Source organism: Polyodon spathula, chromosome 5, assembly GCF_017654505.1.
Source record: "Polyodon spathula isolate WHYD16114869_AA chromosome 5, ASM1765450v1, whole genome shotgun sequence".
Taxonomy (NCBI): Eukaryota; Metazoa; Chordata; class Actinopteri; order Acipenseriformes; family Polyodontidae; genus Polyodon; species Polyodon spathula.
The window spans coordinates 16,088,532-16,106,859 of record NC_054538.1 but is presented as its reverse complement, the minus strand read 5'-3'; positions in this window follow the sequence as shown (position 1 = coordinate 16,106,859).

The window sequence follows — 18,328 nt, the reverse complement described above, 5'->3', positions numbered from 1 at the left end:
TTCCAAATTGCTACTTTGCTGTCATTTTCAATTTCTTGAGCATATCATGCTACCTGCTAACAAACACAACCACCCGTGTTCTTTGCACCGTAACCACCTTCTGGAAAGTAATACATAACTACAAACCTAAATTGCAGAATAAACTCTTGGGAAAATGATTGCCTACTATAATAACCAAGCTAAGCACACAACTGCTGTTTAAATTATACTTATATCCTTGAAGTAAGTACAATAAAGGTATATTTTCTGAAGCGAATAAAACAGTTTTAACTATGTAATACAAGCAAGGGACTATGTAGTGAGCAGTTTCTTTCTAACTTCCTACCGTTAATGTTTTACTCTTACAAGAAAATGTGCCTTTGCTTTGGCCTTTGCAACTGCTTTGACATAAGGTACAGGTACCTTGTGTTGCAGAAACACAAGGTACCTGGACACCATAATATCAACCAGAAGTAACAACAAGGTTGAATAGGAGGCTGTGTGGTCCAGTGGTTAAAGAAACGAGCTTGTAACCAGTACTCGGTTCAAATCCCAGCTCAGCCACTGACTCACTGCATGACCCTGAACAAGTCACTTAACCTCCTTGTGCTCCGTCTTTGGGGTGAGACGTTGTTATAAGTGACTCTGCAGCTGATGCATAGTTCACACACCTTAGTCTTGTATCTTGTAAAGCACTTTGTGATAGTGGTCCACTAAGAAAGGTGCTATATAAAGATTATATAGCACCTTATAATAATAATAATATGTTGTTGTTATTATTATTATTATTATTATTATTATTATTATTAATGTAAAAAACACTAGTGGAACTATTGAAACAGGCAAAACCCCAGCACATGTCTTGCTTGGCTTGTTATAATGTATTGTATATTGTATTAATCACAACACTGTCTTTGAAGACTGTAGTGCATTTGTGGTCATATTCCACACGAAAAAAAGGATTAAACTTGACCCTTAGCAAGTGCTGTAACCAAAGAGAGCCTTGCCCTTTTAAATATCAGCTGTTTATAATTTAATAACAGTGAATGGATGTCAGAAGCATTCTTTGTTTGCTGATCTGTATACTGCCAGTGGTCATACTTGTAGATTAGGCTTCTAACACTGCATTTGAAAGAATTAAGTGTATTGTCTGCATCCACATGCTGAAGCGCCTAGACTCCTGTTATACAGTAGAGCAATATCAAGCGAGAGAAAGAAGCAGAAAGCAGATGGTGAGATCTGTGCAGAGGGACATATTTGGTGCTGCACACTTTGAGACTTTCAGACAAAGATTATAATAATGTAGAAGACAATATAGGAGACTGCACTCTGTACCTGTATTATTTACCAACAAAAAGATATAGACCTTGTGCATTCGGTTTGCACTTGGAGCTAATTTCCCTTGAGGTCTTGTAATAATATAATGTACCAGCTCGCACCAGAGACGTCATTATATTTTGATATTTTTGATGTCTAAATGAGAATTTACAACAGGATAAATAGGTCACCAATGAAGTTAAACTGTAAAACATACAATATGTGAACTGGACCACTGACAAAATAAAGAGAATGTGAACTGTTATACTGTCAATGTCATTGTATGCGCCCTGTTTAGTGTTAGACCTGCAAAATGAAGTGAAATCATTTACTCAAAAATAACATTAAGAAAATTGTACTGGTGAATTTGTTTTCTATAATTCATTTGCAGGAAAGCTGACCCTCCTACTGAAGTCAGTATTACTAAATTGCAAAAAGTGAGTACCATTCACTACTAGTCAGCCTCGGGCTGTACCAAACCATTACACTGTACAAGGAATTGTACTTTTGCATTTAGGCCACAGAGTTCAATTTTAGTTTCGTTAGACCACAAAACATTTTGCCACATGGCTATAGAATCTCCTGAGATTTTTCTATGTACTTTAAAAGTGATTCAAGGTGGGCTTAATGGGGAATAGGTTCCTTCTTGCCACCGTACCATACAGGCCGATTTGTGGAGTGCTTGGGATATTGTTGTCACATGCACACTTTGATCAGTCTTGGCCATAAAAGCCTGTATCTCTTGTGAAGTTGCCATTGACCTCTTGGTAGTCTCTCTGATCAGTCTCCTTTTTGCTCAGTCATCTAGTTGGGAGGGATGGCCTGATCAAGTGCAGGGTCTTGGTGGTGCCATACACCTTCCGCTTCTTAATAATCGTCTTGACCGTGCTCCAAGGGATATTCAAGGCCATTGATATTTTTTATACCCATTCCCTGATCTGTGCCTTTCAACAACTTTGTCCCGGACTTTTGAAATCGCCTTGCTACTCATGGTTGAGTCTTTGCTTTGAAATGCACTACCCAGCAGACGGAACCTACAGAAACTGCTGAATTTATCCTGAAATCATGTGAATCACTACAATTTACCACAAGTGGAGGCCACTTAACTTGATGTGTGATTTTGAAGGCGATTGATTACACCTGAGCTAATTTAGGATTGAACACCTTTGATTTTGGCCCTTGAGCCGGTTATTTTGTTCCTGATTATTGTGTTTGTGACTTATATTTGTTGAACCTTTTATTTTGCTCTGTGAGCAGTGTTTTGTTCAACCTTTTGATTTATTTTTGTTTATTAAACTGCGCAGACGCGCTTAAACTGCAGTTTTCTTGCCTCTGATTCTCTTTTCTTGGCGATGCCACATGGACCCGCAACTCTACCCTGTCACATAGCCATTATAATGAAAATCCCAAATCTAACCCTGAACCTGGGTCTCTGCAGTGTATTTCTGTCTTTACAACTCCAAAGAGGATGTCCTGTTTGAATTAAATAGCAGTATTTATGGTACATCTGCTACTATTCAGACCAATTGAATGACAAAGCCCAAGCAATCTTAGGAAGGAGAGTCAGGGTCAGTGCTCAACAAAGCTGTACCTATCTAGCACTATATTAGGCTCAGTCCTTTGATTCTATATATTGGTGCCGTCTGGGCTTACTCCAGACTTGGTTTGAATGTTAACATGGGTTAACCTCACCAGTCCAGTTTAGGCTTTTCTGAACAACCCCGTCTTGTTGCTTGCTAAACTTGCTTCACTTGAACCAAGACATGTACATGGAATTTAGTCCAGTCCATTAAAACCTACAAACACAGGAGGGACTTGACTGGTAAAAATAAACACGACGGGTCTTGTCTAATTTTGTAATGTCGTCCTTGTTCCCAATTTTGATAAAGACATATCAAATACATGTTTTACTTTTATCTGTTAACAATATTTTATTTTAATGATGTTCTACACCCTTCTGAATTCTCTGAAAATGACATACCCCAACCCAAGCCTTCATGTGTGGGTAAAGTTTAATAGTTTTGTATAACAACACACACATTTCTTTTTATCTTGTATTATATCCAGTAAATATTGCTTTCTACTTTCCCAAACCTGCTGCTACCAGAGTATTTCATTTTGGGAAAAGTTATTCAGCAAAATCCTTTAATTCTCCTTCAACATTTCACAGCATACTGTTCAAACTGATTTTAGATCCCTTAAACTAAGTGAGCTCTAAAGGAGCAAGAGTGAAGTGAATGACCAAAGATTAACAACAGGTTTAACCACATTGCCAACCACAATACTTATCATCTCACAATATAACCACCATTGATTGTGTGTCTGCTGTGGTTTTGGACTCAAACCAGTGATGCTATTGATACAGGCATATTGTGCAGGGGAGGCTAAGTAGTCTTTACCATTAACATGTAAATTAAAAGTGAAATAACAGCTGGCTTATTTCACAGGTCTGTAAATTTACGCTGAACATTCAGCTTGAATCAGACAGCCTGCCAACATGGACCTTACCTTCGAACATGGAAGGTTAGGGAATTCCTATTTCATGCCTTAAGTTTGTAATTAGAGGTTAAACTTGTGGCAGAGCGCTCAGTGGAGTGGAATTTAATGCCACATGCCTTTCACCCTTGAGTTTAGGATTTAGATGTAGTGAAGGCAGTGGCCAGATAATTCTGATTGCTCAGAGGCAATAAACAGAGCTATGCTAAGACTGCCCTGAGAGAAAGATTTTAATTTTTTTTGTTTTACATGGAGAGGTGCCAGGCTATCTCTATTTAATTCAGATAGTCTGCACTTGGTACATTTTCTACCATGCCTGCAGCCTGTGCCCTGCACTTGTGAGGTATGGTCTGGTCAATTACAATTCAGATGCAAAGTACTTGATTTCTATTTACCCCATTTTACTCTTAAATAAGTAAACTTAACCTATTTAAGGTTATGTCTGAAGTGTTCACACTGTAGTCAATTTGTTTTTGTAATTGTATGACTCCTTAAGAGCCCATGGCTCTTATAGCCAAAAACTCTTTAAACCTATACAAATCAGCTGTTACAAGTAGAACTACTTGGTTGACTTGCATGAATGGTCTTCCCAGCGACAGCGAGTGGAAGCGACAGCGAGTGGGAGAAGTACAGGCGTGGAAAAGTACAGAGCAGTTTCGAAGCAGAAAGGAGAAATTGCATCTTGAATTGCTTTAATCAGAAAACAGAGGACATTGGGGAAACACAGCAGCAGCTCAAAGTCAAACAGCCGCGTGTGTTTTTCTGATAACAAACAAGCTGAAACTCGGAGCAGCTGATTCAAATTCAGCGCCGTTTTGAGACACGGGCGAGGGGAGGAGCCAACAGCACAGCAGAACAACGCAGTTAAACGAGGCAGTCTTCCCAGCGACAGCGAGTGGAAGCGACAACGAGTGGGAGAAGTACAGGCGTGGAAAAGTACAGAGCAGTTTCGAAGCAGTTGGAAAGCAGGCTGACAGCTGCAGAAGAAACTAAACTTCAAAAAAAAAAAAACCTCAACATGGTCTTGAAGCCAGTAATCTGTGACACCTGCTTGATGTGGGAAATCCGAGAAAACCCAGCGGAGCTAAACCAAGTGTGCGTAAAGTGCCGCGCGATCCAGGATTTGCATAAACTAGTAAGTATGCTAGAAATGAAGCTGGAAGAAGTGAGACAGCAACAGGATCTTGAGGAACTGGCACACCCACAATTCATGGAAGTCTGCATCACCCCTAACAGACTGAAAGCCACCAGGGAGATAGAAGGTCAGAACAGCTGGGTTCAGGTAGGCAGAAGCGGGGAAAAAAAGAAACTTCGTCAAACACAACCACCAGAAATCAAAACAACCAACAGATTTGAGTCACTTCAAAATTTTGATGAGCAGAACCAACAACAAGAGAATGAAAGGAACAACATCCAGGACCCTATTGACAGTGGTGACCAGACAGCAAAAAGAAGGGAGGTCATGATTGTTGGGGACTCCATATTGAGAAACACAGCAAGTTCAATTCGCAGTTTGGACCCCCTTACTACAACAGTGTGCTGCCTTCCGGGAGCCTCGGTCAAGCACATCACTGAAAACGTGGACAGGCTCCTAGAACGAACAGGAGACTACCCGGTAGTAGTCGTCCACATCGGTACAAACAACACTGGAAGAGACAGACCAAAATCCCTGCAAAACAAATTCAGAGAGCTAGGAAGGAAATTAAAAGAGAAAACCAAAACTGTGGTATTTTCTGGTATACTACCCGCACCTTGCAAAGGACCATATGGACAGCTGGAAATAATTAATCAAAATGAATGGCTGAAGACGTGGTGCACACGGGAAGGCTTCACCTATCTTGATCATTGGACCACATTCTACAACGAGGACTATCTGTATAGACGGGATGGACTGCATTTAAATAACAAGGGAACTAGTCTACTTGGAGAAAAGATCCTCGAGCAGGTTCGGAAGCATTTAAACTAGAAAGGAAGGGGGGAGAAATCAACAAAAAAACAGAAGGGAGACCGCATCAAAACAAGAACAACAACTCAGGTAAGACAACCATTAAATGTATTTATCTAAATGCTAGAAGTATCAGAAACAAAATTCTAGAACTTGAAGCTACTGCACTAACAGGTAACTATGATGTGATAGGTGTTACAGAAACGTGGTTGTCTGAGAGTGATGGGGACGAATATAATATTTGTGGGTATACACTGTATAGGAAAGACAGGCAGGACAGAAGAGGAGGAGGGGTAGCGCTATACATAAGAAACAGTCTTGAAGCCCAGGTGTTAAACCTGGACAAAGAAAATAAAACCGAATCAATATGGGTCAGAATAACGGACAAAAATTCAAAAGGCATAATAATAGGAGCATGCTATAGACCGCCAGATTCAGACGGTGAGCACAATAATCTGTTATACAATGACATTAGAAATGTGTGTAGCAAAGGAGAAGCCATACTAATGGGGGATTTCAACTTCCCCCAAATAAAATGGGAAAACCCGGTGGGTAGCGCGAAGGATGAAATAGAAATGGTGGAAATGACAAATGACTGCTTCCTAACACAATTTGTGAAGGCACCCACTAGAGGGGAGGCATGCCTTGATTTAGTCTTTTCAAATAACGAAGATAGAATAACTAAAACAGAGGTCAGAGAACCACTGGCAAACTCAGACCACAACATGGTCTCATTTGAAGTGTTTTTTAAATCCCCAAAAGAAATGACTAAAGCTAAGGTTTACAATTTTAGAAAAGCAAACTATGAAGGTATGAAACAGAGACTAACAGAAGTAGATTGGAGTAAAATAGAGAAAACACCCACAGAAGAAGGATGGTTGTTCTTCAAAAATGTAGTACTAGAGGCACAAAACAATTATATCCCTAAAGTAGACAAATCTAAATGTAAAACTAAATTGCCAAAATGGTTTAATAGATCAATTAAAAAAAATATTCAGCGAAAAAAGGCACTTTACAGAGCATTAAAAAAGGACCAAAAAGAAAGTACGCAGAAAGAGTACACAGAACTGCAAACGCAAGTCAAAAAGGAAGTTAGAAAGGCCAAGAGAGAAATAGAAATAAACATTGCTAAGGGAGCTAAAACCAATTCCAAAATGTTTTTCCAATATTACAACAGCAAGAGAACATTCAAAGAGGAGATTAAATGTTTAAGAGATACAAATGGCAAAATCGTAGATGAAGAAAAAAAAAATAGCAAATATGTTAAATGATTACTTTTCACAAGTTTTTACAAAGGAAGATACTGACAACATGCCCCACATGTCATCCAGTTCCTATCCAGTTTTAAATAACTTTAGCATAACTGAGGCAGAAGTGTTAAAGGGACTAGGAGCTCTTAAAATAAACAAATCCCCTGGGCCGGATGAGATCCTCCCAGTAGTACTCAAAGAAATGAAAGAAGTAATTTACAAACCGCTAACCAAGATCATGCAGCAGTCTCTTGACACAGGGGTGGTACCGACAGACTGGAAAATTGCAAACGTAATACCGATCCACAAAAAGGGAAACAAAACTGAACCAGGTAACTACAGACCAGTAAGCCTGACTTCTATTATATGCAAACTTATGGAAACTATAATAAGATCCAAAATGGAAAATTACCTATATGGTAACAGGGTACTGGGAGACAGTCAACATGGTTTTAGGAAAGGGAGATCGTGCCTAACTAACTTGCTTGATTTTTTTGAGGATGCAACATCCATAATGGATAATTGCAAAGCATATGACATGGTTTATTTAGATTTCCAGAAAGCTTTTGACAAAGTCCCGCACAAAAGATTAATTCTCAAACTGAACGCAGTTGGGATTCAAGGAAACACATGTACATGGATTAGGGAGTGGTTAACATGTAGAAAACAGAAAGTACTGATTAGAGGAAAAACCTCAGAATGGAGTGTGGTAACCAGCGGTGTACCACAGGGATCAGTATTAGGTCCTCTGCTATTCCTAATCTACATTAATGATTTAGATTCTGGTATAGTAAGCAAACTTGTTAAATTTGCAGACGACACAAAAGTAGGAGGAGTGGCAAACACTGTTGCAGCAGCAAAGGTCATTCAAAATGATCTAGACAAGATTCAGAACTGGGCAGACACATGGCAAATGACATTTAATAGAGAAAAGTGTAAGGTACTGCACGCAGGAAATAAAAATGTACATTATAAATATCATATGGGAAATATTGAAATTGGAGAAGGAATCTATGAAAAAGACCTAGGAGTTTTTGTTGACTCAGAAATGTCTTCATCTAGACAATGTGGGGAAGCTATAAAAAAGGCTAACAAGATGCTCGGATACATTGTGAAAAGTGTTGAATTTAAATCAAGGGAAGTAATGTTAAAACTGTACAATGCACTAGTAAGACCTCATCTTGAATATTGTGTTCAGTTCTGGTCACCTCGCTATAAAAAAGATATTGCTGCTCTAGAAAGAGTGCAAAGAAGAGCGACCAGAATTATTCCGGGCTTAAAAGGCATGTCATAATCAGACAGGCTAAAAGAATTGAATCTGTTCAGTCTTGAACAAAGAAGACTACGTGGCGATCTAATTCAAGCATTCAAAATTCTAAAAGGTATTGACAGTGTCGACCCAAGGGACTTTTTCAGCCTGAAAAAAGAAACAAGGACCAGGGGTCACAAATGGAGATTAGACAAAGGGGCATTCAGAACAGAAAATAGGAGACACTTTTTTACACAGAGAATTGTGAGGGTCTGGAATCAACTCCCCAGTAATGTTGTTGAAGCTGACACCCTGGGATCCTTCAAGAAGCTGCTTGATGAGATTTTGGGATCAATAAGCTACTAACAACCAAACGAGCAAGATGGGCCGAATGGCCTCCTCTCGTTTGTAAACTTTCTTATGTTCTTATGTTCTTATGTATACTAATGTGAACTAAAGGGATCATTATCTGTAGCCCAGTGACACAGATTTATATGGGACCATTACCAACATGTACAGAGAAACAAGTGAAAAAAAGTGACGTGCATTACAATATTTAAACACCAGATTGTGCATATAAATATGTTGCATAATAGATTTTAGATTATTTACATGTTATGGGTTTAAAAATGACTTTTTATTGAATGCATATTGAATAATGACTTGACTTTTTGTTCTAAATAACTGACATGTGCATTTGTGATACACATTTTAAGCATATACTAACATGAATACTGCATGCTATTAGGGCTAACACTAAGTCCTAGTGTTTTTTGTACAGTACATGTTTATCCAGTACATGTTTAACTGGATGAAGGTTCACTTTTTAGTGATGTCTTCCTATGAGCCGAATAAGGAACACTCTGTGTGAGTTAGTATAAATTACAGTGCCTCTTGTAACATATATTTTAATTTGAAGATGGAAAAATTGTCCACCTCGACTATATCTAGTATCTCCCTGATTTAAAACGGTAACACTGGTGTTCTATTTCTCACACACTACTCTTTTCATTTGTGTTTGCACTAATATACTAATTTATTTATTCTGTTTTTGCCCAGGTCGAAGCTACACATTAACTGAAATTGAAAAAAAATGAGATGAGGCGTGGAATGCAATGTGTGTGCATACACTCAAAAGTTTGTTTTTTTAATAATCCTTTTATTCTCAATATTCATTTCCTATTACTTCCCATTTACAGTAATATGATGACAACCATAAACAGTGTGGGAATTCCTGGAAAGGTAGTGTGATCAGTAGTTCATTCATGTTACATCAACCTCTGCAGGAAGGAAGCAATTTATTGGAAGACAGAGTGTTTTGTACACTTATCAATTGAATCATCTACACTGTGCTTCCTCCAAGCCCATAACACACAAAAGAACAAATAAACAGTCAACAAGTGCAGTGGGGTTTCAGGGCTTGTGAAGTGACAGCAGAGCAGAGCTGAGTCAGGAAGTTATCAGGACAGTGACTCAGACCAACTTTCTAGAGTTATCAGACAAGTGTGGAATGAAAGTTTCAGTCATTAACTCAAAATCTGTATGCATTTAAAGCTCCTATATGGGTAATTATATGAGCAAATGGATTGCAATGTATAGCTTTAAAGGAATCATTGTTCCTCAGCCCACTTCATCCATGTTAGTTTTTTATCTCTCAATTTCCAACCCATCACATAGAATGACATCATAACACATCTACTTTATATCGCCCATGGACTTGCCCTAATGTATATGTATATAGTACCATAGCTCTGGGGGAATATCTTGTATGAGACGAGTGTATTATCACCACACAACAGTCAGACTAGTTTGGCAATGTATAATGTACTACTCTGCCACCTCCAGTCACCATTAGGGGTCACTGAGCAGCTACGGCTTACGGTACAATTGTGTGTGTGTGTGTGTGTGTGTGTGTGTGTGTGCATATATATATATATACTATATAATAATATATATAATATATATATCATATATATATATATGCACGGGTATCTTGTAATAGTGGGGTATGTTGTTGTGTCAGTGCCTCAGAGTTTCATGCATTTAAATGAGGATATTTTTCCACTTATCTACACACCATACTCCACACTGTTAAGGGGAAAAAAGTTATATATTAAAAATACAAAACTGCAAGATCATAACTGGAGAAGTCTCCACCCTCCTGAATTAATACTTGGTGGAAGCACTTTGGCAGCAATTACAACTGTGAGTCTGTTGGGATAGGTCTCTACCAACTTTGCACACCTAGATTTGGCAATATTTGACCATTCTTCTTTACAAAACTGTTCAAGCTCTGTCAAGTTCCTTCGGGAGCGTTGATGGACAGCTATCTTCAAGTCATGCCACAAATTTTCGACTAGATTTAGGTCGGGGCTGTGACTGGGCCACTCAAGGACATTTACCTTTTTGTTCCTTAGCCACTGTAGTGTAGCTTTGGCTGTGTGCTTTGGGTCGTTGTCATGCTGAAAGGTGAACTTGCGTTCCAGTTTCAGCTTTCTTGCAGAGGGCAGCAGGTTTTCCTCAAGGACTTCTCTGTACTTTGCTCCATTCATTTTCCCTTCTATCCTGACAAGTGCCACACTCCCTGCGGAAGAGAAACGTCCCCATAACATGATGCTGCCTCCACCATGCTTCACAGTAGGGATGGGGTTCTTTGGGTGATGCGCTGTGTTGGGTTTGCGCCAAACATAACGCTTTGCATTTAGGCCACAAAGTTCAATTTTAGTTTTGTCATACCACAAGACCACATGGCTACAGAATCTCCTGAGGGTTTTTTTGCATACTTCAAATGGGATTCAAGGTGTGCTTTCTTGAGTAATGGCTTTCTTCTTGCCACTCCACCATACAGGCCAGATTTGTGGTGTACTTGGGATATTGTTGTCACATGCACACTTTGACCAGTCTTGGCCGTAAAAGCCTGTAGCTCTTGTAAAGTTGCCATTGGCCTCTTGGTAGTCTCTCTGATCAGTTTCCTTCTTGCTCAGTCATCTAATTGGGAGGGACAGCCTGATCTAGGCACGGTCTTGGTGGTGCCATACACCTTCCACTTCTTAATAATCATCTTGACCGTGCTCCAAGGGATATTCAAGGTCTTTGATATTTTTTTTACACCCATCCCCTGATATGTGCCTTTCAACAACTTGTCCCCGAGTTCTTTTGAAAGCGCCTTGGTGCTCATGGTTGAGTCTTTGATTTGAAATGCACTACCCAGCAGGGCCTACAGAACCTACAGGAACTGCTGAATTTATCCTGAAATCATGTGAATCACTACAATTTAACACAGGTAGTGGCCATGTAGCTTGGTGTGATTTTGAAGGCGATTGGTTACATCTGAGTTAATTTAGGAGTGCTGTTACAAGGGGGGTGGACACTTATCCAAACAAGCTATTTCAGTTTTTATTTTTAATTAATTTTCTACAAATATCTAAAATATTTTTTTCACTTGGAAGTTGTAGGGTAGGATGTGTAGATAAATGAAAAAAAAACATTTTAATTCCAGGCTATAAGGCAACAAAAGGTGAAAATTTTGAAAGGGGGTGTAGACTTTCTATGGGCACTGTAACTCACTGTCACTCAAAAAGGGAGTACTACAGTGTGCTGACTGAATACTGTTAATAGAAAAATGTATAAATCACAAACTATTTAAACACTTTGAAAACTCTATTATAGTACACACAGTGGAAGTAATGTCCAGTTTACCCTGTAATTCAAAAATTGTATTAATTTCAATTTTACTCTCTAATATTTAAATATTTTACTGCAGTTGTACAATATCATGGGACATGTGCAGATTTATAAAACATAATTGATGCCAGGCTGCATAATCAGGTTTACATTGGTTTTAGACAGACAAGACTTAGAATTCATGCTGAATTCCATAATTGTAGCAGGTACCATACCACTATTTTAATAGGGATTTCTGCAAGGCTGAAGGAATGTGTTTTATACCATGTTAAAATGACACACCCCCTAGAAAAGCAGCAAAATGCCCTTTGTACCGCAACCTTACATTTTTGTTTTAATACCAAGCAATTGGGCAGCATTGTGATTTTTTGTTTTTAATACCATTTACCCTGCTTTAGCTATGGCGATACACAGCAAGTATATTTAATCTGCCCGATAGTTATCAAATGTGATTATAAGAAGTCCTTGTCACAAAATCACTGTCATCATGTAAGGCAGTCAAAACCTGCACTTATTTATTTAGTTTGTGTAAGTACAAAAACAAAATTTGAAATACTGCATGCCATCCAGGAGTTTAAAAACTACTGTGACACCAACAAAATTCAATGGGATGAAATCGGAGGTTAGCCACAGATGTATTGTAAATGTTTCCGTGAAATAAATATAGCTCTTTGAATGGTTGCCCAGTAGTAAAACGCAGTTGTTGTTTTTTTTTTTCTTTTCTGGCACATATACACTCATATTTGAATAGTTAGGAAAGTGTAAGAGTTTATTTTCAAAAAGTTTGCGTGCTTCTTTACATGCCAAAGGCAAGGAGGCAATCTAATGGAAGAATATAAATATAGTAAATTGCCAAATTTACCAAATCAAATTGTGTGATTGTTTTGATTATGGCAATGATGGGACTGTGCTCAATAATGATGTAATTTTGTTTCAATCACTTTAAAGTGTTTTAGAAGTATTACTACTATAACAGCCAAAGTTCAGATGTAACGTATATCAATTAGTGTGTGTAAATTTTTTTTTTATTATATGCAAGCCTTGGGATTTTTTAATTTTTTTTTATTTCATGAGTATAGTTAACAGTTTTTTTTTTCAATACAATTTGATTAAACATAAAAGAGAGCTAATTGAGACCAACATCGATCCTTTTTTAAAAGCAAATTACAAGATTCAATTGTAGTGTACACAATTTAACAAGAATCAAAGGAGTATTAAGAAACATGGTTTTGAAATGTTTAAAGATAAAATGAATAATAAAAAGGCATATTCTATATATATATATATATATATATATATATAGATAGATAGATAGATAGATAGATAGATAGATAGATAGATAGATAGATAGATAGAGATAAGGAAAATGTTGGTTTGTAATCAGATTTGGTTTTGAACAAGATCATGCTGTAAGTCAGCAGCATTGTCTGAGAAATGTATGGTTAGCCAATCTACATTCAAATAAAAGGTGCTGTCATAGACACCTGTCAAAACCTGGACAAAGATGTGTCACACATATCATCCACTCCTTTCCAAGGCATCTTCAACAATAGATGGTTAACCATATACTAAATGGTGACTATGTTGTTGTTCTTTATTCCTCTATTGTTTACTGCAGCCACAATAGACTTTGAAGTATTTTGAATAAATTGTACCAAGAGAAGTTTGGTTTTGAGGCAGCTACTTGCCTTAAACATGCCTGATACCTTTGCTGGTAATGGCTGTCGCAATGTAAAATGAAGTACTTGTGACCAAACCAGATTAAAGCTAGGGGACTGAAATCCATTACAGTACAAAGCTTCTGTTGGAGTTTCTGCTTGTGCAGAGTCTTGCAGCTGCTGTTGGCTTTCGTATCATTGCAGCAGTATGTTCCAGCCTGTTTTTTTCATTGACTTATTTTTATAGTATGTAACACACAAGAAGCCACTAATGGCAGGGTCAACAAGAAACTCATCCAGCTGCACAACGCTAAACGGCTATGCAAAAGAATATCAAGTATTACATGTCTGGATGTTGTAGGGATGCGTTGTGTTTTAAGCCCAGTGGGCCACATTGATGATGTCATCAGATTTATAAAAATCTAGGTCAGCATCAGAAGCTTTATTTTGGAAGTGTTTCATAAACTTGTGGGTAAGGGACTTGTGGCTTGAAAAAGAACAGCCGTAATAGGTCTTGAATGAATGCATTTATAAATGATCTCTCCATTTTATAACAGACAGACAAGTGACGCCACAGTTGCATAAATTGTAACTGTCAAAGAAAATAAAACTTTTAAAAGCCTTTCGGGTGCTGTATGTGCAAGGAGAATTGTAATGGGCTTGAGGAGTAGAACAAATCAGGTCGGCCACTACCAATTGCTAACATCTTTCAAACCTCAAGGCTAATTTGTTTTCCAGAGATATAAAGCAGGTAAAATGTGACCATTTTTTAAAATAAAGTGACAATTTTTAATGGTACTTCAGACCTCAGCAGTTCAGGTCCATGCCAAACCAGTAGGGCTCTCTTCCAAAACGTTTTTAAATGTAAAAGTGTAGGGAAATAATCTCACTTAATCACATTCACCCGCAGGGTGAGCTTACAGCAATTTCCCTATTAGGAGTGTTAAGTGCAGCTTGTGTTGACCTAATGTTAAGAAAGAAATAGCTTTTCATAAAAGAACCATTAGCATTTATACAGTGTATGTGTATATATATATATATATATAATGTGTGTGTGTAAGAAAGTAAATCTTTCAGTTACAAAGCATAGAATAAAATAGTATGTTTCCTTACCCTTGCTTTGTGAACACAAGAGCATCATGTACAGATGGAGAAGCTATAGATCAAGGAAAGGGATTGCATACAGGCATGATTGTATCATACAGATTCCTACAGGACAAGGTTAACATGGATTTTTAAATATTTTCTTTTGGCCAATGGTGGTCAATGTTAGTAATTAAATAGAGATTCGGACAATGCCATTACAATTTGTGGGTATTTCTTTAACTAAACAGCAATGAAAAAAATCCATGCAGATTCATATCCAAGATCAACATGAATATGCTCTCTAAGGAGTATTTGTTAAGAAAAAAAGGATATCCTGTGATGGTGATTTATGGTTGCATACTTCAGAATTAATTTAATAAAGTCATGGAGTAGCTAAGACAGTCATTAACATGTGTTACATAAATATATACAATACTATTCATTTGTGTTTTGTGCAGGGGTAGATATTATTAAATACATTTATTAGTTGAATTTAAACTAACATTTAAAAACACTGCTTTCCTAGTATTACTATTATTTATTTTGTGAACCTAGAACCATTTCTCTAATCTGTTCAAGTACTGTGAAATTAATTGGATATTCTAACCTTAACCATTATGGCTTCTAGATATTGCAAAATATAACAATGCAGTTTACAAGTAACCCACAGGTAACCAAACACAAAAGTTAGTAATTCCAGAAAGATGTTAGCAGAAATAAAATTCTGGAACTGTTTGTTATGGTAAACACTATATATGATTACAAAAAGCAGATACATCCTGATTCATCATTTTTAATTCCCTAACAATTACCTCCAAAGAGCGAACATTTGGTATCATTAAAATGACATTTGCTTTTTGCACGGGGGAGAATGGAAATAATCTCAAATCACCTTCAATCGAGACTAAAGAGTTTAAGTAGACATAACGGCAGTCATTATGGCTGTAGGGACACCTAAACCCCATCAACTCCTGTTGACTAATGGCAAGCCAGAGACGTGAGTTATTCTATTATTGTCTAAACAACTAAAATGCCAGTCTCACAGTTGTTTTTGCAGACTTGTATTTGGTCTCTGAAAATATTAGACATAGACATAGACCAGAAACACAGCAAGTTCAATTCGCAGTTTGGACCCCCTTACTACAACAGTGTGCTGCCTTCCGGGAGCCTCGGTCAAGCACATCACTGAGAACGTGGACAGGCTCCTGGAACGAACAGGAGACGACCCGGTAGTAGTCGTCCACATTGGTACAAACAACATTGGAAGAGACAGACCAAAATCCCTGCAAAACAAATTCAGAGAGCTAGGAAGGAAATTAAAAGAGAAAACCAAAACTGTGGTATTTTCTGGTATACTACCTGCACCTTGCAAAGGACCATATGGACAGCTGGAAATAATTAATCAAAACGAATGGCTGAAGACGTGGTGCACACGGGAAGGCTTCACCTATCTTGATCATTGGACCACATTCTACAACGAGGACTATCTGTATAGACGGGATGGACTGCATTTAAATAACAAGGGAACTAATCTACTCTGAGAAAAGATCCTCGAGCAGGTTCGGAAGAATTTAAACTAGAAAGGAAGGGGGGAGAAATCAACAAAAAAACACAAGGGAGACCGCATCAAAACAAGAACAACAACTCAGGTAAGACAACCATTAAATGTATTTATCTAAATGCTAGAAGTATCAGAAACAAAATTCTAGAACTTGAAGCTACTGCACTAACAGGTAACTATGATGTGATAGGTGTTACAGAAACGTGGTTGTCTGAGAGTGACGGGGACGAATTTAATATTTGTGGGTATACACTGTATAGGAAAGACAGGCAGGACAGAAGAGGAGGAGGGGTAGCGCTATACATAAGAAACAGTCTTGAAGCCCAGGTGTTAAACCTGAACAAAGAAAATAAAACCGAATCAATATGGTCAGAATAACAGACAAAAATTCAAAAGGCATAATAATAGGAGCATGCTATAGACCGCCAGATTCAGACGGTGAGCACAATAATCTGTTATACAATGACATTAGAAATGTGTGTAGCAAAGGAGAAGCCATACTAATGGGGGATTTCAACTTCCCCCAAATAAAATGGGAAAACCCGGTGGGTAGCGCGAAGGATGAAATAGAAATGGTGGAAATGACAAATGACTGCTTCCTAACACAATTTGTCAAGGCACCGACTAGAGGGGAGGCATGCCTTGATTTAGTCTTTTCAAATAACGAAGATAGAATAACTAAAACAGAGGTCAGAGAACCACTGGCAAACTCAGACCACAACATGGTCTCATTTGAAGTGTTTTTTAAATCCCCAAAAGAAATGACTAAAGCTAAGGTTTACAATTTTAGAAAAGCAAACTATGAAGGTATGAAACAGAGACTAACAGAAGTAGATTGGAGTAAAATAGAGAAAACACCCACAGAAGAAGGATGGTTGTTCTTCAAAAATGTAGTACTAGAGGCACAAAACAATTATATCCCTAAAGTAGACAAATCTAAATGTAAAACTAAATTGCCAAAATGGTTTAATAGATCAATAAAAAAAAATATTCAGCGAAAAAAGGCACTTTACAGAGCATTAAAAAAGGACCAAAAAGAAAGTACGCAGAAAGAGTACACAGAACTGCAAACGCAAGTCAAAAAGGAAGTTAGAAAGGCCAAGAGAGAAATAGAAATGAACATTGCTAAGGGAGCTAAAACCAATTCCAAAATGTTTTTCCAATATTACAACAGCAAGAGAACATTCAAAGAGGAGATTAAATGTTTAAGAGATACAAATGGCAAAATCGTAGATGAAGAAAAAAAAAAATAGCAAATATGTTAAATGATTACTTTTCACAAGTTTTTACAAAGGAAGATACTGACAACATGCCCCACATGTCATCCAGTTCCTATCCAGTTTTAAATAACTTTAGCATAACTGAGGCAGAAGTGTTAAAGGGACTAGGAGCTCTTAAAATAAACAAATCCCCTGGGCCGGATGAGATCCTCCCAGTAGTACTCAAAGAAATGAAAGAAGTAATTTACAAACCGCTAACCAAGATCATGCAGCAGTCTCTTGACACAGGGGTGGTACCGACAGACTGGAAAATTGCAAACGTAATACCGATCCACAAAAAGGGAAACAAAACTGAACCAGGTAACTACAGACCAGTAAGCCTGACTTCTATTATATGCAAACTTATGGAAACTATAATAAGATCCAAAATGGAAAATTACCTATATGGTAACAGGGTACTGGGAGACAGTCAACATGGTTTTAGGAAAGGGAGATCGTGCCTAACTAACTTGCTTGATTTTTTTGAGGATGCAACATCGATAATGGATAATTGCAAAGCATATGACATGGTTTATTTAGATTTCCAGAAAGCTTTTGACAAAGTCCCGCACAAAAGATTAATTCTCAAACTGAACGCAGTTGGGATTCAAGGAAACACATGTACATGGATTAGGGAGTGGTTAACATGTAGAAAACAGAAAGTACTGATTAGAGGAAAAACCTCAGAATGGAGTGTGGTAACCAGCGGTGTACCACAGGGATCAGTATTAGGTCCTCTGCTATTCCTAATCTACATTAATGATTTAGATTCTGGTATAGTAAGCAAACTTGTTAAATTTGCAGACGACACAAAAGTAGGAGGAGTGGCAAACACTATTGCAGC